General features: G+C 39.7%; 1 protein-coding gene across 1 annotated transcript in view; it reads right to left on the bottom strand.

Annotated features, from left to right (window-relative positions):
* The window catches only part of ORC5 (origin recognition complex, subunit 5), a 128,831-nt gene that overhangs the window by 38,968 nt on the left and 67,332 nt on the right, over positions 1–22,531 (bottom strand). The gene's annotated exons all lie outside the window — the stretch shown is intronic.

Genomic DNA, 22,531 nt, shown 5'->3' with positions numbered 1-22,531 from the left:
CCAGCTGCAAACATTTTATAAAATGGCTAATTCATGGATTATATGAGGCAAAATTTTTTTTAATCCTCACCCTAGAATATGTTTTTTTATTGATTTTTTAGGAGAGAGGAATGGAGAGAGGGGAGAGAGAAACATCAATGTGATAGAGAAACATCCATTGGTTGCCTCCCGTACTCTCCCCTACTGGGGATCGAACCCGAAACCTAGGTATGTGCCCTGACTGGGAATAGAACCCTAACCTTTTGGTGTATTGGACGATGCTTCGACCAATTGAATCACCCAGCCAGGGCACATGAGGCAAATTTTAATCTCAAAGTGGCAATTTTCAATCACTCAGTTTGCTTCTAAATCACCCACTTTCCTCCAATGTCAGAGATTCTAAGTTCAGAGAAGGAAATTCATTTTAATACAACTATATAGAAAATATAACCAGTGAAGTAAATCTAGAAAGAAAACTCAAGCATTATATTTCAAAATTATATTTCAAAAGGAATACATGTGATATTTTTCTTACCTAGTATTTTTAATTCAATGATCTACTTAGCTTCCCATGAATTTTCCTAAATTACCAAAAGAAGAACATATGTAGATTTAACATGACTGGGCTTCAAAGGGTGACACGTATTAAGTTCAATACCCATACCCACTGACACACAGATATATTCACCCTCACCCATTTTACTGAAAGGTTTAACCTGCCAGTTTGGTGCGTTTCTGAGAACGTCCTTATTGAGTCTGCTTTGAAACAACTCAAGCCTGGGCTCTCCCTACTACAAAATTCTTGTGGAAAATTATTATAATAAAGTACACTTTTCCAGAGAATTGGGATTTTAATGCTTTCATTTTGTAACTTGTTATTATTCAAGAATGTACTTCTTTTTTGACGCTGACTCACATAAAAAAAATATACATTGCAACTTAATCTACCCAACTGATTTCACAACTTAGTGATGGTTCCCAACCTGCGGTTTGATAAACGCTCTTCAAAGACAGTCTTACCACATGGGAGTAATCCAAGAATTGGACCTGATAACCCCAGCTTTGACTCAGCTGCTACCCTACTTCCAGCAACTAAGGCGGCTTATAATCTTTCCTGTTTTCTTTCTTCTGTGATAGTCTCAGATGCCATGTACTGTAGGTAAATACAAACATTTAAAGAGATAAGACCCAACAATCTTGTAACATCAGTCATACACTTTTTAAAAAACCCTCATCTTGAACAAAGCAGTCTATAAAATTGGTGATATGTAATCAGCAATCAAGAGAGGGGCACATATTGAAGGAGAAATAGTCACACAAAAGCAAAACACATACAGTGTTAATGCTCTGCAATCTGCCTTTCTCTAGACTCATTTTTTATCCTTTGTCCTCCCTAATGTCAATTTTTTTGCTCAGTAAGTAGAATACGGTTGCCTTCTTTGCCCTCATGTCTGCTTTCTTTCCCAGAAAGTTGCTTTTCTGTTAGACTTATGGCAGCCTTCCATGCAGTCTCTCCCCATCCTTCTCTTGCACTCTCTGAATAATGGAAGCTCTTTTATTCCATCCAGGGCACTGGTTCTCACTTGACTCCTCACCCACTAATAAATCACTCATTGCTCAAGGATTCCCAGTAAACTCTGGCTCCCCTGTTTCCCCTGCCAGAACATCTTTGTAAGCTTTCATCAAACAAAGGCACATGATTACATAGCCAACCTAGATAAAAATACCACAAAAGAGGGGTTTGAAAAATTATTTCATTACAGACAACATCGTCATCTATTGGGTAGATATTAGTCATTGTATCTACCCAGCATAAGATAAACATTTTATTTGATTTACCCAGGGATTAGGTGACATTAACTGACCCATAGGGAATTCCCTGCTCCAGCTCTGGCCAGAGGAAAATTCCCTTTAGTAGTTCAGCCTTTCTGTTTCACTGCACATATCACCTTATTAGTGAGGCGGCCTCACTTTTAATCTTCCATTTCATCAGTTGTGGGTTTTGTTAATTACTTTAACTTTTCCTACAATGAATCGTTCTTTGCTTGTTACTTAGATAGTGAAACTAAACATGAATTAAACTTGAAACCTACAGTGGATAGCTCTGTTAAAAAATGTTTTAGCATCTGCCATATCATCTTTTTGGAAGTCATATTTTGTTATTCCATCTAAAAAAAGATGATCTAGGTAATATTTAATACCATGTGGCAAAGCTCAATAAAAAAATAACTTACTTGACTCTTTTTACTCTATTACTTTTGCTCTGATTTTAACTAATGGATATCCATATATAATTTTTCTAGTATTATATAAAGGTATAAAAATAAAAGTGAATGCAACCATCATTCCACCACCTAGAAATAATCACTGACAACGTGGTTATTTGGTACATATCCATGGAGGCTTTTCTCATATACATGTCACACACACACACTAATACAATATATTTAAAAAATCTCAAAAGCAGCTGCCTTTGGGTGATTGGATTAGGGATAATTCTTGTCCTGATCCTTTACATCTTTCTCTCCTTTCCACACTTTTTATAATGTCCATGCATTGGTTGCAAGTTGCAAAAAAATAAAATAAAAAACTAAAAAGACTAATCGAGGGGCCATGGTGATGAGAAGTCATGAGACCCGCAGAGGTAGCCCCAGGGGTAGGCAGGGTGAGTGGGATGTGGAGGGAGTGCTGGTGGGACTGGGGAAAAGTCTGCAAAGGAAGGACGTTTCAACTAGTCATACCTAAATCTCCATTTCCACTGCTGTTTTCTCAGAACTTGCACACTTGGACACCTTCGCTGTCACTTTCACATGTTTATATTTTCCAGTACTTTGCTAATAAGAGTTGATGAAAAGAAAATTACCTAGATCTTTTGTCAATGTCAAGAAGTGAGGAATAATTTATAAGTATTTCCTTAGCTTCTGCTGGTTGGATCATTATGAAAAATCCTGCCCCTAGATAGGATGTAGCTGGCAGGAGAGATGTGATTATTATCTGTGTCCTCCATCAGGCTCGGAGAGGAGGAAGTGCACACATCTCAGCAGGGCTAGCACTGACTCCCCATAGGCCACTATTTCAATTCAACTCTGCTAAATTACACTCCCTCGCCAATCCCAGGAAACTCCCCTCTTTCCCTAATGAAGCATTTATCACCCTCTCCACAGTGAATCTACAGCCTGTTCCCTCTCCTGCACCTTCATATCTCGGCCCATCCATCTCCTCCCTTTGTTTTACTTTAGGAGGGAGGCTTGTTATATATTGCTTGTATAATGCTTTAATCATGGATTATGAGTTGCTTTACAGCTCCCTGAATGCCTTGGCAAGGTCTCTATATAAGTAAAATTATTATTATTAAAGTCAATTAATCAGAGGCACAATTCACTTCTCAGTGTCTGACATCCTGAAAGCTTACTGATGTAGAAAAGCCTTTTGGTTTCCTTCCAGTGTAACAACATTTTGGGGAATCAAAAATATAGGACGTGGCACTACAGAGGTCCTTAATTAAATTGTAATTTGTACATACATATGGATGCATTTCTTTTTGTTGACCTGTTAAGGATCAATGATTGATTAGCAGCGAAATAAGATATGGTACTGAGTAATTATGTTTAGGAAGTACTGGTGAGACTTGTCATATAATTTGCAAGCTATTTTAATTTATACTCAGCTAAAGAAAGAAGAGAAGCAGCTCCTTGTATAATTGGAATTTTGCATCCACCTAAATTTCTTTTGAGAGGTTTACTGACTGGAGTAGTTAATTATTTGATTTTTCTTTTTAGTAAACTTTTTATTGCAGCATACATAAATACATACAGAAAAGTGTGCAAATCATAAGTGTACAGCTCAATAATTTTCACAATGGAAGCAGAAAACGTACCACTCAGATTAAGCAACACAACATCACCGCTCCTCAGAGGCCGCTCACACCACCTCCCATTATTACCCTTACTCAAAAGTCATCCTGGCCTGGCCAGGGTGGCTCAGTGGTTGAGCATTGAACCACGAACCAAGAGATTGTGGTCCGATTCCCGGTCAGGGCACATGCCCGGGTTACTAGCTCCATCCCCAGTGTGGGGCGTGCAGGAGGCAGCCAATCAATGATTTTCTCTCATCATTGATGTTTCTATCTCTCACTCCCTCTCCCTTCCTCTCTGAAATTAATAAAAACATTTTTTTAAAAAAGTCATCCTGACTCCCTACCCCAGATTAGTTTTGCCAATTTTGGAATTTTCTATACATGCAGTCACACGGGTTGTATTTTGTTGTTGTTGTTGTTATTCCTCACTTCAGTATATTTTCCCCATTGATTGAGAGACAGAGACAGAAACATCAATGTGAGAGAGGCACATCAGTTGGTTGCCTCCCACACGTGCCTGACCAGGGCCAGATATCAAGCCTAGAACCAAGGTATGTGCCCTTGACCAGAATCAAACCCAGGACCCTTCAAGTCCAAGGGCCAACACTCTATCCACAGGGCCAAACCAGCTAGGGCACACAGGCTGTATTCTTGTGTCTACTCAAAGATTTGGCTTCAATGGTACTTAGGTTTATAATTTATTTATTAAATATCTGCTATGAGGCAGGAATGATTTGAAGGGCTTATTAGAGACAGTACCTGCCCCTGATATTCTTTCACTGGTGGGTGAGGGCACAGATGTGCAGAGAGACGGGGGCAGGTGCTTGTTAGTGGTTCTGTGAAGGAAGACAGTGGGTCTCAAGGCCAATGGGGCTCTGTCCCACTCGGGCTTAGTAGGTAAAATAAAAAGACTTCTTAGGTGTCTTAATACCTGTTGTACATTTTTAAATTCTCTAAGGACTTGAAAAAAGAGCAGGAAGGCATGATAGTGCTGTTTGGACATATTCTAGAGAGACTTTCTGGGTTGTTTCTGGGCCCTTCCCTTTCAGCTCATTCCATTCTCCTCCTTTTTAAACTTTATCTATCCCTGTCCTCCTCTACATCCCCTCCGCCTCTGGATTCTCCTCTCCCTCTCCCCTCTTTCTTAGTCTCCCCCATATCTGCTCTGGATCCTTCTCTCCTGAGTGACCCTTGCTTCCAGGGTGAGAGGAAACAAAAGCTTGAAGCTTCTGTGCTCTCAATGCTCACCTGCTCTCCCCACTCACCTTCCCCTGTGCCTTCCTTAAGGGTTAGTGGGCTCACAGCACTCCCGGGAGCTGAGCCGACGGCTGATGGCCAAGCAGGTGGAAGGAAAGATAAAGGGAAGGATAGATGTGGCTGGAGGATGAACAGAAGAGACTGGCAAACCCATTTCAATCAATTCTATTTCCTTTCCCACTTTAAGTCCTGTGGTCAATTGAATTGGGTTTAGCTGATTTAATATTTATTGTGCTCCTTGTTCTATCGCCAAGCCCTATTCAGTTTCAGTGTTGAGGTGTGGATAGAGTTTTGTTTTGCGTCCTATAAATCCACCCTTCTCTCTGAAAACCCAAAAGGTGGTTTGTGGTGATTGCTGGTCCACAGAGGGGAGGCTGCTCTTGTGTCTCCTGCCAGAGGGAAGCTCAATGCTCAGTGTCAATAAGAGACCATTTACAATACCAGCAAGGGACCGGACCTCCTCCTTCATCATGATGGAAGAAGCCCCAGCCTGTGTTTTTTCCATCTGATTCCAACATGGTGGTTTTTGTATCTTCCCCGCTGGCTGCCTAAATTGGAGACTTGGCTGAAAATGAACTGGCTTAAGTTCAATCCAGTCACAATGAATGCCCAGGACTGGTCAACTATAGAAGCTGGGAGAGACAGCCTCACACAGCTGCAGTTTCAGAGGACAGAAGGTGACTATCGTGCGGCAGAGCATGGAGATGGCAAACTTCAAAGGGCTTTGGATCAAACCATCTGAGTTTAAATCCTGGCTGCATCAAGTAGCTGGGTGACCCTAGGCAAGCCGTCTAACCTTGAAGGCTGCTCATCAGTCTTTCGCTTGGGATGGTAGAACAGGCCTCGCAGGTGCTTGGCTGCAATCGGTGAGATAATGTGCGTGAAAGACTTGGTGCCTGGCCTGGCACAGCTCCCACAGTGAGCTGTGTCTTTATCTCTTCTGGATAGGATTCTGTTTTTAAACCAGAGGATGCTCTGGGACTACATGCAGAAGCCTGCTGATGTCAGGCCCTATGAAAAAAGGCAGGTTTTGGAAGAGGCCAGATTTCAGGTCCCATTGGAGGTTGCAGCTCTCTGGTTTGCATGTCTGATGAACAGATCATATGGAAGGCCAGAGGTCCCATTACCTCAACAGATAGAGTCTAAGGATCTTTCGTTCTTACTAAGCTGTCACCAGGACCCAGACCTTGAATGATAGAGAAGTGCCGCTAAAAGAAGCATCTCCTTGTGCTTCTTTGAGCTGGAAATTTCAATAAAAATCAGAAATAATAACTTAGCCAATACAGCAGCTCACACTGCTTACACTCCCACAGGGAAGTAAAACCCACTGAATAAGAATATCACGTAGATACTGCCTGGCCGGCATGGCTCAGCGGTTGAGCGTCAACCTATGAACCAGAAGGTCACAGTTCAATTCCTGGTCAGGGCACATTCCCAGGTTGTGGGCTCTATCCCCAATGTGGGGCGTGCAGGAGGCAGCCGATCAATGATTCTCTCTCATCACTGATATTTCCATCTCTCTCTTCCTCTCTGAAATCCATAAAAATATATTTTTAAAGTATCATATAGATACTGATGTAGATACTTAATAGATAGTAAGTAATAATAGAGTGCTTGGGTTTTTTTGATGATTATTGTCTCAAAGGATGTATGGGAGAATTACATGCATGTATCTTGTGCATAAATAAAAGCTTAATATCTTTTTTGTTATAAAACACTTATTTAGAGCCTGTACCTGGAATCATGTCTTATGTTGTTAGATATGGGAAAAGACAACCTCTTCCCAAAAGGAGCCACAATCCAGTGTTTGAATTCAGGGATATTTCTCTGAGGAAGTGCAACTCTGAGGGTGCAATGGTAGGAAAAAAGATTTGAGACTAAAACAATTGATTTCTCTTTTTCTCTTATACACTACATCCCTTAGGTCAGGAAATCCTGTTACCTCTACCACAAAAATATAACTAGAATCTACCATTTCTCTCCACTTCTCCTCTACCATCGAGACCAAACCATCATCATCATCTCTCACTTGGAATAACCTCCTAACTGGTGTCCCATCACATGATTCTAAACACAGCAGACGGGTGGCCCTATGCCACTCCTATGCCAGGCTCTATGCTCTATGGCTTCCTACTTCACTCAGAGTAAAAGACAAGGTCCTCACAGTGGCCCTAATAGACCTGGGATCCCATTCCCTCTCTGACCTCGTCTCCTATCACCTTCTTTTGACCTCTCTTGCTCTACTACTTCCTTGTTGCTCCTTCACCCATCATCCCAGCTACCTTCCCCCAAAGTCTTTGCACAGGTTCATCCCTAAGTCTGGACCATTCTTCCCCATAAAGCCATGTGACGAACCCTTCATGATCTTCAAACTTTTATTCAAATGTCACCTACTCTAAGAGGCTTAACCTTATCACAGTATTTTTAATCATGACTCTCTCTCTCACCCCCCCACCCCCATACACACACACAAACACACACCATCATCACCAACAACAACTCTAGCACTCTGGTACACCTAACTTACATTTCTATCATTTACTTACTGCTCTATATTTGTGTGATTTGCTCACTTATTATTGTTTATTCTTCATTTCCCTCCACCAGAATGTAAATTACACTTTTGCTATTCACTAGCGTATTTTAAGTACCTGGAACACTTAACAATGCATATTTATTAAATGGATGAATTAATCACATAATCAGGGTAGGAAGATACTTTAGAAATAATCTGGCCTCTCCCATCTGATACCTCAGACGTCTCAGGATGTGTCTAATACACAAACTGAGGACAGTCTGTACTTCTATGCTCAAAATTCAGTGCTGCTAAGACTGCACTCCTGAGCAATGGATTTATTCACATAGTTCAACCTGATGTCAACCAGTGCTTCTAAAATTACCTGCAGTGCAGAAACTTTAAAAAAAATTTAATCTCCAATAGACTATTACTTTTATACATTACAACAAAAATTAAATACTAGAAATGAAATTTTTAAATAGACATAATAGTAATAATAAATTAATAAAATATAGGACAGTATTACAGGGATCAATGGGAACACAATTACTCTGTCAAGTTGCTATAAAAATTTCCAACACTTATTTTTAATTTCTACCCTCATGTCATGGTGTTGATGTAACAACAGTTGAAGAGACACACTTTGAGGAGCACCAGTCTAGACCCTGCTTCAGAATTTACTCCTCTCTCCTGCCCCTCCCAAGCTTTCAGCCTGCTCCCCCTCTCACGCCCACAGGCACAGTAGCCTAGCCAATGTGTTTTGGAACCTCTGACCACAATGTCTTCCTGCGGAAGGCCTCTAGAGGCCTGCTATGGAATCCTTGAAAATTCTAGTTTAACGAAATCCAGTGAATTGACCTTGAAATGTGGGACAAAGCCTTATCTTTCTAAAATCGTTTACTCTTCTATTGGGGAGTGGCAAAGCCACTTTTAAAAGATTATCTTACATTTTATTATGCTGTTAATAAAAACATTTCCTAAAATGCAACATGCCTAATACAGTTTGTGTATATGGTACCTGGAATCATTTAAAAATAAATTTAAAATTTTATCCATATGTATAAATATAGTAAACAATATATTTCCCTTATTACACAGTAGTGAATAGTCTATTGTCTGGAAACAGTAATAATATGAATTGCATCCATAAAAAAGATGTGACCATTTAAAAACTGAATATGTTCTGAGAGAGGAAGTTGAAATATAATTTTGAAAATAAAAAAGGCAGTGAACTCATATTTCTCTAGACATTTAAAAAATATGACACATGCAACAGAGTTCATATTTCAGTGTACTGTGCTTTCTCCTCTTAACAATACCCTGATTGAGCTTTTGTAGTTACCAGGCATTTGTTTTCAGTGTATGTACAGGATTTCTCTATGGAGATCCGTCCATAACATGAAGGCATCCAATATAGAAAATGACATGCAATGCCTTTATTCTTCCAGTTTAAATAATGCCATGACAGCCACTTGGCAGACTGCAGTGGAGAGGAGGCCTCCGCAGGGAGCTGCAGGTTATAAGCAGTAAGGGGAGTGTCAAACTGTTCCTGGGATACAGCGTATCAAAACCTGCTCTTAACTGTGCAGCATCACTGGAGATAAATTCCAAGGAGAACAAGCAACTTGAAAAATTGGGTTTAGTTGAACAAAGAAGATAGTTGATAATGGTAGAACTTGTCATTTTTGATGCACTTCTAACTTCTAGAAAATAGATTCCCACCCTTAAAAAAAATCCTAATCCCTATCCAAATCTTTTTTATTTTGTTGATCTATCCACATTTGAAAAATTAAAACCTGGAAAAAGTTGGACTTGGAGCACTGCACCATCACTTCCTCAAGGGTTTCCCAAGTAATAAAGAATGGAGCCTTCCTGGAATTCCTTGTCTGGCTAGAGCCCTGTGTGAGCCCTTCTCACTCCACAAAACCTCAGCGCTTCTTACCCACTGGGGCTTAGCACCGGAGCTGGGCTGTTCCCCAGAAGACAGAATGGCTGAATGCAGATGTGCATCTCACCTAAAGCAGAACTACCTGAGGGACTGTGTTCCAGGAAGTTGAAGTTTAGAAGACAAAGCTGTAGCACAGAGAGGACTGAGAATGGGAGGAGAAATAATAGTGAAAATAAGAGTTAGAAAGGTCAACAGAGGAGGCAGCTTAACACATGTGCATCTCACCTAAAGCAGAACTACCTGAGGGACTAAGTGTTCAGGAAGTTGAAGTTTAAAAGACAAAGCTGTATCACCGAGAGGACTGAGAATGGGGGGAGAAATAATAGTGAAAATAAGAGTTAAAAAGGTCAACAGAGGAGGCAGCTTAACATAAGAGAACAGCTCCCTGGGGCAGAGTGACACAAGCTGTTAAGAAACAGTACAGTGAGGTCAAAACCAGGGCACTAGGTCATCTCACTTCAGGAGCCTTGAGCCAAGTGCTGTGATCCCAGTTATGCAAGGCTCCTCTGCCAGCCAGGCACTTCCCCCACTCTTCCTAAAGAAGAAAGTGTTCCTTGCCTCCAGGCTTTGTTCCACTGGTTCTTCTCCTTAACATCTGGCCAGTTCTTCAGTGCCCAGACCACATGCCACTGTCTCCCCTACATGCTGTCCCCACGTAATGAACTGTCTCTATTTTGTTCAGCTGGGTGAACTGCCTTCCCACTCCTCCACCCTTTGTGTGTCTATCGCAGCACTTACACCAACCAGGTGAAAGGTCTCCCCTGACCCCCAAGTGAATGTGACCTTTTTGTCTCCTGAGCCCCTAAGCACTTTCCTAGGTTGTGACATAACTTGGTGTGTGCATCCTGGTCCCATTGCCCTTAGTAGATGAAACTCCGTAAAGGCAAGAATGAGGTCCCATTCATTTGTGTATGCCCTGCAGTGCCTGGCTGAAGAAATGGGTGCTTGATGAATATCTGTATATGGTAATATAGCTACTTTTCTCCTTAACAGAGAAGAGTTCTCATAATAGCTCCTAATAGACAGGTAGGAGAGAGACATATGAGTGGAGTTCCATGCCTTTCCACAGGAGCTGTTTCTCCTCTCCCAGGTCTGCACAATGAAGGTGGATTTCTTCAATCTCTTGCCCTGCCCTCAATTTTTCTTGTGAACACCTGGATAAGAGCCCGTGAATGCATGCAAATTCACACCTTGTGTCTGGATCTCCCAGGAATTCTAACTCTCATAACAGCCCACACTCAATCTTCAGCAATTTGTTAAGATTGTTAGCTGTATTATTTTTACCAGCTTATTTGACACCCAGCATCTGATGCAGGTTAAGCAACTGCTCATGTTCTGGTCTTTCCAAGATCTCAAGCGACTTGGTTGCTCTGCCTCCTGAGCTTTCTGATGGGCTCGAGAGGTCCTTTTTGTAGACTAATCTTTTTCTTGTTGTAAGGCTGAAATGCTTTTTCTTCATACACAGCTTTTGATGTAGCAAATGCATTTTTTCAATACCCATCAGGAAGGAGAAACACATGCATTTCTGATTTATATATAATGGACAATTAATAAGAATTTCAGGGATATGCTAATTCTCCTGCTCTGTTACAATATATCCAAAGGGACCTGAACCATCTGGATATTACATAACACATATTGGTCCACTGCTTGATGACATGGTTATTAATTAGGCCTATTAAGGAAGAACTTGCAAGGAATCTGGATGCCTTGGTATGACAATACATGTCTCCAGCTGCTGGATAGGAAATAAACCTCATGACAATTCAGAAGCCTTCCACATTGGTGCAGTTTCAGGGGCTGGTGATCTGGGACATGATGTGACATCCCTTCCAAAGGTATATTATTGCAAGTGTATCTCCTATTGCTACGTATAGGCTTCTTCAGATTCTGGAGGCAACATATACTCTTCCTACTCATTTATAAGTGATATGAAGGGCTGCTATTTCTGAGTGGGGAGCAGAGCAGGAAAGAAATCTGTAGTGGATCTAGGCTGTGGTACAAGCAACCCTATTTCGTGGGCTATACAACCCAGCAGATCCCACGGTAATAAGAGACCTATGAGAGAGAAGAATGCTATCTGGCAGGTTCCAATAGCAGACGTGTAGCAAAGTCTTCCTTTGCTGAAACAAATAGCTCTTGGCATGCTACCCTGTCTTGGTAGAAGCTAAGCATCTAACCATGGGACATCACGTGTCACGTGGCCAAAATTATCCATTGTGATGAACTGGGTACTCTCAGACACACCAATTCACAAACACCTATTCATTTTTAAATGGAAGTGATACATCAGAAATCAATCTCAAATAGGTCCAAAATGCATAAGAAAGCACAGGAACAGTGGCCCAGATCCACTGTTGCACCAATGTCTCTCCCTCAGGTCATACCTATGACTTCAGGGTGGGTTTCCCCAGGATCAACTGATGCAAGACAAAAAACGATGATTTCGTTTCATGGATGGGTAAGCTCTGTATGTTGCTGCAAGTTGAAAATAGACTGTTGTTGCACTAGAGCCCTACTCAGTGGAAGTAAAAGATGTTGATGAATGAAATCCTCCCAGTGGACAGTTTTGAGTGGTCAGAGAGTAGACCCAGGTGTAAGGTTCCAGTCAGACTTAGGGGCAGTGGTGAATGGCTTGGCTAGTTGGTCAGAAGCCTACAAGGTACAAGATTAGAAACTCAAGGACAAGGAGGTCTGCAGAAGAGGCATGTGGACAGCCCTATGAGAATGAGCACAGCCTGTGAGGATCTTCTGCACCCACTGCAGAAGATGCACTAATTCACCAAATGAAAAGAAAGACTGGGTCAGACGATGTCAGCTAGCTTCTGTCCCCAGCTTTCCAGTGCCTGCATAATATGCTCATGAATAACAGAGAGTCCAGCTATGCCTGGGCCTAACAATATGGGTGGAAGGAGAGGAAACGAATCCTAGGAGGCCAAGTTCAAACTAGAAGTGGCTGAGTTAATCCTGAATTGGCCTGTTAGTTTCTACCATTAACAGAAGTGGGGGCTCAAAAGTTAATTTAGTTATAAATAATAAAGCATGTAAATGTTTGCTTGGATTGCTTACTTTTAACCAATACCTTGCATCAGCAAACTTTGTGGTAACCACTTGGTATTTTGCAAGCTTTAAAAGAAATTTACTCTAGTGTCAACACATTTGTAGGAAACAGCCTCTTTTGATTCTCTCTCAGAGAGCATGGCTATTGCATGCAACTGACTGTTACACAAAATTTAAGGGTTCTAACAAATGATCACATCTTGAATTGTAAAGCAATAAGCTAAAATTTCTGCTTGGCTATACTACCTACTCATACAGTAGCCCAGGCCATTTGGCACTCTTGCCCTGATCCTCAGAATTAAAAAAAAAAAAAAGTGATTATTTTGTTATACAGAAGAGTTTATCAATCTTTCTGCTGCCTTACTTCTTCCAAGGAACTCTGATGATCTCATCTTCCTCCTCAACTTGTGCTCCTAACTACCCATCAAGCTTTTTCTTCCCTAAAAGGCATTCTGCTGTCAATGATTGGGTGAATACTTTTTTTAAAATCCAAACTATATAAGCATTAGACAGAATATACTAGTATGTGAATTGTCTACTACAGTGCCAGGCACTATGTAGTAGACAACTGTACAATTGGTCCAAGTGGTAGTTGTAATTATCACTATCATATAGTTTTAGCAGTGAGAAATGAGGAAAAGGAAAAGCAATTTCCATCTCAAAGGACAATATGTGTCCAGTAATCTAACTTTTGTCCTCATCTTCCTTACACAGGCAGCTCTTATTTACTGTACGATAATGATGGAACCATACTGATAGTTTTAATCATTACACAGGGCTGTCCGTTGCACTCTGTTCTGCCTCCTACAGCTGTCTTGCTAATAACTGCCGCTGTTCACAATGGAAATTTAAAACAGTGCCACGCAATCCAACATCTGGAGCCAAAACTCCAAGCATGTCCTCTACTGAGTGTGATTCAGTGGTGGGTGTGTCATGATTAGGGTAAAAATACAAAAGATAGATGTCTGTTTTCTGGGGAAGGGGGGAGAGTTAGTTACTAATAACCAAATAATACACACTTAGATCTACCTAGAAAAAACTTTTATATATAAAATGGAAAAATTCAGCATATAAACTTATTTATTTATTCTGAAAGGGAAAGTAAATGTAGTAAGAACAACTTTAAAACAATGACTTTTGAAATTTAAATAGCATATTTTATCTGTCAATTCAGTATTTAGAGGCCATTTTGTGCAGGGTGGGCATGATTAAACTGTTATATCTAAATCTATGACATACTCAGTCCTTTCCTGTCATTTTTCTTTTTAATATTTCAAGGACCAGTTAAAATTTTTGCAATAAAAATTTAGTATTTGAAATTTTAGTATTTAAGTGAATCTCATCCTCCCACAGAAAAGATTGGCCAAGGTTCCTTATGGTTTAGCAGTAACTCCCGGGGGCAGGAGCTCAGCCAGCAAATAGGAAAAATGTTCTAATCCACAGGAGCCAACCATATTTCCTTTATATACACTGTTCCATTACATGCTTCCATTTAGATACTGACAACCCCACACTGATATCTGCAGCCTGGACTTCTACCCTGAACTTCAGTTTTGTCTATCTAACTGCCTCCTTGACATCTCCACTTAGATATTTAGCAATTTCCAATTTACCAAGTTCACACCTGAACCCCTGATCTTTTCTCCCCTCCAGTCTTCCAGATGTTCAGGTCAAAAGCCCTGAAGTCTACCTTGGCTCTTTCTTTCACAGTCAATATCCAATTAATTAGTACATTCTGTAGTTATTTCTTTCAAATTATATCCTGAATCTAACAACTTCTCACCACCTCCACTGTTAATACCCTTACTGAACCACCATTATCTTTCATTTGGATTATTTTAATAGCCTTCTCATCGCTCTTCCTCCCTCCACCCTCATCTCCCCAAAAGCCTATCTCAGTGTAGCACTCAGTGAGCCAGATCACAGATCCAATCAAAACCAGATCACGTGGCTCCTATGCTCAAAACTCTCTCCATCTCACACAGAATAATAACCAAGGCGGTAAAATACCAGACACTTCTTTTAGAAATATTTTTTTCTGATATATCACCTCAGGCAAGGAAAACAAAAGAAAAAACAAACAAATGAGATTACATCAAACTAAAAAGTTTTTGCATGGCAAAGGAAACCATCAACAAAATGAAAAAACAACCCACTGAATGGGGGAATATATTCACCAGTGATACCTCTGATATGGGTTAACATCCAACTTTTATATAAAGAACTTATAAAACTCAACACCAAAAAAACAATCAATTTAAAAAAATGGTCAAAGGACCTAAATAGACACTTCTCCAAAGAGGACATGCAGATGGCCAATAGACATATAAAAAGATGCTCAATGTCACTAATCATCAGAGAAATGAAACGAAAACCACAATGAGATATCACCTCATATCTGTGAGAATGGCTACCATCAACAAATCAACAAACAAGTGCTGGCAAGCATGTGGAGAAAAGGGAACTCTAGTGCAATGTTGGTGGGGATGCAGATTGGTGCAGCCACTGTGGAAAGCAGTATGGAGTTACCTCAGTACTAGGAATACATCCAAAGAAACCAAAACACTGATTTGAAAGAATATATGGACCATGTTCATTGCAGTGTTATTTAAAAATAGCCAAGATTTGGAAGCAGCCCAAGTGCCCATCTGTAGATGAGTAGATAAAAAGTTGTGGTATATTTACTTGACTTGGGGTGGTGAACACACAACACAATATGCAAATGACGTATTATAGAACTGTACACCTGAAACCTATATAATTTTATTAATGAATGTCACCCCAATAAATTCATGTAAGTGTAATTTACTAAAAAAATAAAAATAAAAATAAAAAAAAGAACCAAGGTTCTTCAATTCCTGCAAGGCCACACATGGCCTGGCCCCATTACCTCTGACCCCATCTCCTACCACAGTTGCTTTTGCTTCCTGTGCTCCAATGACACTGACCTTCTTACAGCCACAGCTCCTGAGCTTTAGGAAGGAAGCAGAGATACTTGGTAGGGTAGAAGGACAACCAGCGGTCACTGCCACACCAACTCAAATTTTGAAATGACATAAAACATATTCCATCTATAGCACATGAAAGTACTATTTTCAGCCTATATGTCCTGTATGGTGATTTAAATCATGTTTGCAAATTCTTTGACACTCCTTCTATAAACAGGTGGGTCTAATTCCCTTCCCTTTCAATTTAACTAGGCCACAATCACTGCCTTAAACACAATGCAGCAAAAGTGATGCTATGTAACTTCTGGTGCTACATTAGACATGGCCATGCAGTATCTGGCGGTTTCTCTTGGGATGCTGCCTTTCTGACTCTAGTCATCATACCAGGAGGAAGTGGAGAGAGCACATGGAGACCACACATTGGTGTTCCAGGTGAGAGGCACCAGTCAGCATCAGCCTCCAGACATGAGCCAGCCTTCATGTCATGATTCCAATTTCATTGTCAAGTTGCTGCTTGGAGCCACGTCCTGCCCAAACTGCAGTTTCATGATCAAAATAAATGATTGTTGTTTTTAGGCCATTAAGAGTGGGGTGGTTTGTTATTCAGCAACAGATAAATGGAACATTCTGCTTCCGTGCTATCTTGATTCAAATTTCTGTAAGTTAGCATCTATTTCACTGTCCTCCTCCTTTCATACTTCGATTTTTTTGACTCTCTTTCCTCACTTTAGAGTTTCTTTTGTTCTTCCGCCTGTTGTATTACCATGATAAGCATTTCTTTAAAAGACACATATTGGCCACACATATTTGAGAATTAGTTTTTGATGTTTTTCATTATGTTGATGTAGTTTCACATTTCAACTACTTGTATATAAATGACTTTTTAAAAAACTTTACTCACTCTAAACATTTTTGGTGAAACTTCCATCTTAATTCTCCTACTAATCCTATTTCACAGGCCGCTATGATTGCCACTGGACCCCACCTGACCTGTCTTTTCTTTCTCAGTATAAAAGACAATTATATTTCTCTTTAAATTACAAGAACAATATAGTAACTAGAAGTAAATATGCCAAAACTTGCACTAATACGTAGTCAACATTTTTCAATTAAAGAAAGACTGATATAGAAACAGCAGGAGTTCTATTTTAGCATCCTTTCTCATGGATGTTTACAGGGTTAGTGCATCTCAGTTCCTCTGAGGCTCTCTTCATTGCCAAGTGAGTAAGTCCCATTATGTGAATCTAAAGAGAGTTAAGAAATTCCAGAAACACCTGAGCCAGAGTAACATTTCTATTACAGTTAACCCTTGAACAACGCAGGGTTAGGAGACAGTAACTCCCTACTCCCATTCCATGCAGTTGACAATCCACACATACCTTTTGACTCCCAAAAACTTAACTAGTAATAGCCTACTGTTGACTGGAAGCCTTATCAATAACATAAACAGTAGATTAACATATTTTTGTTATATGTATTATATAATGTATTTTTACAATAAAGTAAGCTAAAGAAAATGCTATTGAGACAACCATAAGGAAGAGAAAATGCGGACCTATATTTTATGCACTTATGACATATGTAACTTTTCCTTAATTTTTTCAATATTTCTAGGCTGTGCAGTTTGTCTGCAAGTTTTTTTTCCTCAAATTGTTGCAATTCTCCAGAAACTTTTCCAATATATTGAAAAAAATCCACAAATAAGTGGACCTGTGCAATTTAAACCCATTTTGTTCAAAGGTCAACTGTACTATGAAAGTCAGCCCAAAGTGATGAAATTGTGTTTGGATCTAACATTCTCCACAGAACTAAAACTCTAAGTGGGCTTGGTTTTTCGTTTTAAGACCATATAGTACATGGCACCTAGCCCAGGTTGGTCTCTTACTGCTGCTTCATGCACTGAAGTAAATTGTTACTTTAAAATTTTAAGTTAACTTTCAGTTGAAGTGCAATAGTTATAACCACCTTATATATATTTCCTTTCAATTATTTCCAGATGATTTCTCCCTCACCACGTCATGGACACTATAAGAACTAAGACCTTTAACTCACTAAATGGCCACCTCTATTCTGATGACTCCTAGTTTATACTTTGTAGTAACTCTGATCTCTCACCTAAATCCAACCACCTATTTTATATTATTACTTGAATAACTCACAATTCAAGTATGAGGCAAAATGTCTAAAGTTGAACTCATGGTCTTCCTCAAGCCATAGACCTAACTTCTCCCCCAAGATTTTCCATCTCCAGGAATGGCTGTACCAATGCTGATAGTACCTGTTGTCCAGGCCAGAAATCTATATCTCCTAAATCCAACGCAATGCCTGGCTCACAGCCAGTACTTAGTATTTGTTGAAAGATTATTGAATACTTGTATGGAAACTGCGGTTAAATCAGACTCTCAACTCCTTCACAGACCAAGGAAATGAATAATGATTTATCCAAAACCCAAGCTGATCTTTACTGGCTTTAAAAATCCAAGCTCTTTCCATCATGCCAAAGCAACCAGTATTTACTCAAACAGTTGAATGCCTTCTAGAATTCCCATGATTACTGTGCATCAACATGCAGTTAAATGAATGAATTGATTATAATTTTCTCTGCTCTACCAAATTTCTAGTTCTCATACTGTGCTTCTTGAATGTGTCACTGCTGAAAAATGAACACTAACTGTGTATTCAGGGCATTTAATGGCAAATTTGAGTGAAATGTTGCTATCTTGATAGAAAAGATTTCTTTGAGCTCTACTAAAAATTTTGTGTCAGCAGACTGAAATTACATGCAAAATTATCTAAACTATTCACATATGATAGGCAGTCACATTTAGTAGCAGATGAAGCCTTCAAAAAGGTAGGAAATGAAGCTGAATAATATCAACCTCTGGTCTAATTACCTCCAAGTCTCTGTTGATAACTAAAGGCATAAAATGCAAAAAATTATGGTACACAATAGTGTGCGGCATCAGGTAGCATGGGAGGACACTATTATAGCCCTGACTGCACACATAGGCAGTTGCTGCACTTCATCTACTATTTTAGAGAACTACTAAGTACTTAATGCGATAAAGGATCATTATTCCTGGATTTGGTTCATTACTTTTCTTTGTGTAGTAAAGTTGAGTGGTGCAGACTTTGGAGGGGCTAAGGAGGCTTCCTATCACTGAGGATTCATGCCCCAAACCACCTTAATTACAATAAATCCATTGGAGGTACATCACTAATTGTCTAGACATCATACCTGAGGGCAAACAATGTAATTCTTCAGTCACCTGTTCTTTGATTCAATCATTCTCAGATGAGGTTTTTGACTATTCAACAAGATCCTGAAAAAGAAGTAATGAAATCTGCATATGGATTAGAACCCACTACATAATCCTTCCATTCCAAAAATAACAATACCAAGCACTGTTATCAATTTAAATAATTCCAAAATTGCTCTCTCTCCTGTTGGCAATAGATTGGTTAAAGATGGGATCCACTGAAGAAGAAAGACCTGGCTCTTCAGCACCCTGTGCGCTAACCCAGAAGTGTTATTTGAAAGCCTCTATTACATCTGTTGCAGATTCCCTAACCCAGTGGGCTTGGATTTGGACATTCTCAGTAGGAATGGTTACAGGCTGACAGGACTATAAAGGCAGAGATGATGCTAGTTGATAGATCCTGTAGTTCAACTTCATCCCAGATAGAAGCTGGATTCATCTGATATCAGAGAAATGAAATTTCTGGAGACCAAAACTAGATTTGAGTTTCTTTCTAGAAACTTCTTTTCCAGCCTTGAAACTCTTGGGTGCTATGAGTCCTGGATATACAAGAGATGATGACATTTTTATTTTTATGTATGAAAGTGGAAGCTGACTTTTCTCACTGGAAATGATTTGTAGAATCAACTTGCAAAAACATGAGGATTTCTTTTATCATCCAAAGGTTCTTTGCTAGATTGTAAACTTCATGAAAGCAGGATAAAATGGTGATGGGAAAAAATAAAAGTTTTTAAAAAAACGTTAAAAAAATAATTACAAAATTTTAAACAAGAAATCATTTTTATAGGTACAGTTAGGTAAGAGTACTTCTTTTTAGTTGAAATGTTACCACATTCTCACATTCTTTCTAGGCCACAAATAAATATTTCATAATAACAATATCTAACATTTATTAAGCACTTACTATGTCAGTTTATTTCAGAATTTCTTGACCTCAGCACTATTGACACTGTGGTCCTGATAATTCTGTTGTGGGATATGCATTTAAGAGGTTTAGCTACATCCCAGGCCTCTAACCTCCCCACTTGCACCTACTTGTGACAAAAATGTCTCCAGAAATTGTAAATGTTCCCTGGATGACAAATTGCCCCTAGTTGAGAACTATTGCCTTAAATATATAATTTATTTAATCCTCTAAACAACCCCACGAAGTAGTTCTATCCTCCACTGTACAGGTGAGAAAACAGACACAGAGATTCAATAACTTGTCTAAAGTCACACAGCCTGTAGGAGATACAAACAGGATTTGCCCAAGTGAGTCTGACTCCAAGAGCCCTCTTAACTGCTGCCCTGGGAACTTGATCCCTTTCTGACTTTAGGGCTTAAAAAGAAGAAGCTTTTTGGTTCACAATCCCTCAAGAGTTATTAAAAAGGAACTGCTTCAGCGGTTAATTCAGGGATTGAAATTGGCCTAATAAAGGGAAGAAGGAGTAATGTCTCCACCTCACTATGTATGCCTGGGTCATGGTAATTGAAAGAAGACGTTTTAAAAAGGATTAACCACGTACAAAAAAAATCTAAAAACCCACAGCTTGGTAACCTTCTTCTTCTACTACCTCAGTCACTTTTAGCTAGGTAGAATAGATACCCAGTAGAATTTAAGAACTTCCTCCCTTAAAGGAAATATCTGACCCACCAACCAGCATAATTCCCATAGAGAATTCATTTGTAGATGACCCTTGTAAAATGCTAATATCCATATTATGTTATTTTAGTCTTCATTTAAATAAATTAATCAAATTAGTGAGTTATTTAGCAGCCATTAGAAGTAAATTACAAAACAGCAAAGTTCTGAGTGATGGCCTAGTCAGGGGCAGAGGAAATCTGGTAGCAAGGTATTTTGCAGTGTAGCTCAGTGTGGGGCATATGGGATAGGCAATGTGCTAGGCAGTGGACAGGTGGCCAAAAGTGAGGAAAAGCCATGGAGAGTCACACGAAACTGCCTTTCTGTCCTCCCTAGTTCTCTATTTGACAATCTCTGCCCCTCCCCCATCCTGATATTCTAGTCCTTCCCTTGAAATGGAGACCAGTCCCAGCCTATCCAAAAAGTCTGCACAGCAGACCTACCACTTTATAGCAAACTATGAGGGCTGAACACTTTCCCAATGGCATTCATTGCTTGCTCTTTCTGGAATCAGCTACCCAAACTGTTAACCAAGCATAAATGAAAATGACTTTGCTAAAATTAAAAATGGCAAAATTTTATTTAAGGATTTGCAAATTGGAAACACTACCAGGTAATGCCCAGAGTGTTATCAGTGGAAGTGGAGGATCCCTTTCCGCACTGGGCGTAGGGGGTTGGGTTTTTATGGTACCTTGAAAAAAATTATTTTTAAGTCTCACACGGGAGAATAAGTGATTTTTATTTGCATGTAGTTATATCCCACGGTTTCCAAAGTCCCATTTACCTTAATCCAGTCCTGGAAGAGGTGCAGCTGGGAATCCAGCAGAAGTAAACACAAAACCAGTGTTCAGAGTTTCCTTTCCATGGTGGAGAGTCTGGCAGAGCATTAGGCTAATTCCAGTCCATCAGTCCATTATGTGTGGGGTCCACAAGGCTGTAGGCCACTGGGCAAGTGCAGAGCTTTATCAGCCCTGCAAGCCAGGAGTCAGGCGTCAGCAGCAAGAGCCAGACGGAACCTCTTTGTTCAGGAGTTTAAATATTAAATCTTCCGGCCCTTGCAGTGGCCATGCCTATATGCCTACTCTTGCCAATGCTCTGTTCCCAGGTATGACCGACAAGCACTCTCTCCCCTTTAGATTTTACTGGGCAAGCATATAATATTCGGCCTTCCCTCTCTTCCTTTCCAGTTAATTAATAACTGGGTTAAATTATAACGATATCAAGAGTGTTCCAAAGAAAAGAGAAAAACTGAGAGCTCTTAACAGTAAAAAGTATATTCTTGAGAAAGAAAAAAAAAAAATCAGTCCTGTATTCTTAGCTCCGGATTGGTCCGAGATGGTAATCTTCGTCTGGTGGTCTGGATAATGGATGTCAGGTGATCTGGATAACAGGTGTCAGGCGTCTGGATACATGAACATTCTTTCCTAAGTTCTTCAGAGAATGATCTACAGGCTATACATATATATATATAGACATTGATAGACTACTAAAAAATTCAAATTTTAAGTCCGCAGGCTAGTTAAAGCAAGGATACAATCATTTTCTCTTGCCTCAACCTACTTCATTTTAGTAATTTAGCAGCTTGACTATAATGACTCCATTTTATTTCTTGACTCTTTTCTCACTACTTTAATGACACATGGATTTCTATGTGCAGGACATCTACGCCTGCATTTGCAATGCACATGGCTTTGCCCTGATTCTGGCTTCTCTAAACATCTTGTGGAACACCAAATTTCACCATCTTCTAGGGAACAAGAGACTCAGGGTGTGGGTGCTCTATCACTCATTGTGGATATCATCTTTTGGGCAAGAAAGTCTACCCTTGCTGTCTTATGTAGGGAGACACAAAGGAAGTCCAGTTTTTTCCCCTCTATTCATTACCACTAAATAAATGTAAGTAGACAACTGCTTCTTTTCTTTGATTCAGAAAGTGTCAGATAACCACTACATTTTTAAAAGGCTTCCTATCTGGGAGTGCTCACTGTGAGCCTTTTTCTTCAAGAAAGGAATGAGAGAGTAAAATGCCACTGAAATTTAAACTAGGCTCTGCAATTAAGCACTTTAAATCTGCGCAAAAC

This window comes from Myotis brandtii, unplaced genomic scaffold (genome assembly GCF_000412655.1).
Source record: "Myotis brandtii unplaced genomic scaffold, ASM41265v1 scaffold17, whole genome shotgun sequence".
NCBI classification, from domain to species: Eukaryota; Metazoa; Chordata; class Mammalia; order Chiroptera; family Vespertilionidae; genus Myotis; species Myotis brandtii.
Note: the sequence above shows the minus strand (reverse complement) of the source record. Positions and strands in the feature narration are given on the sequence as shown.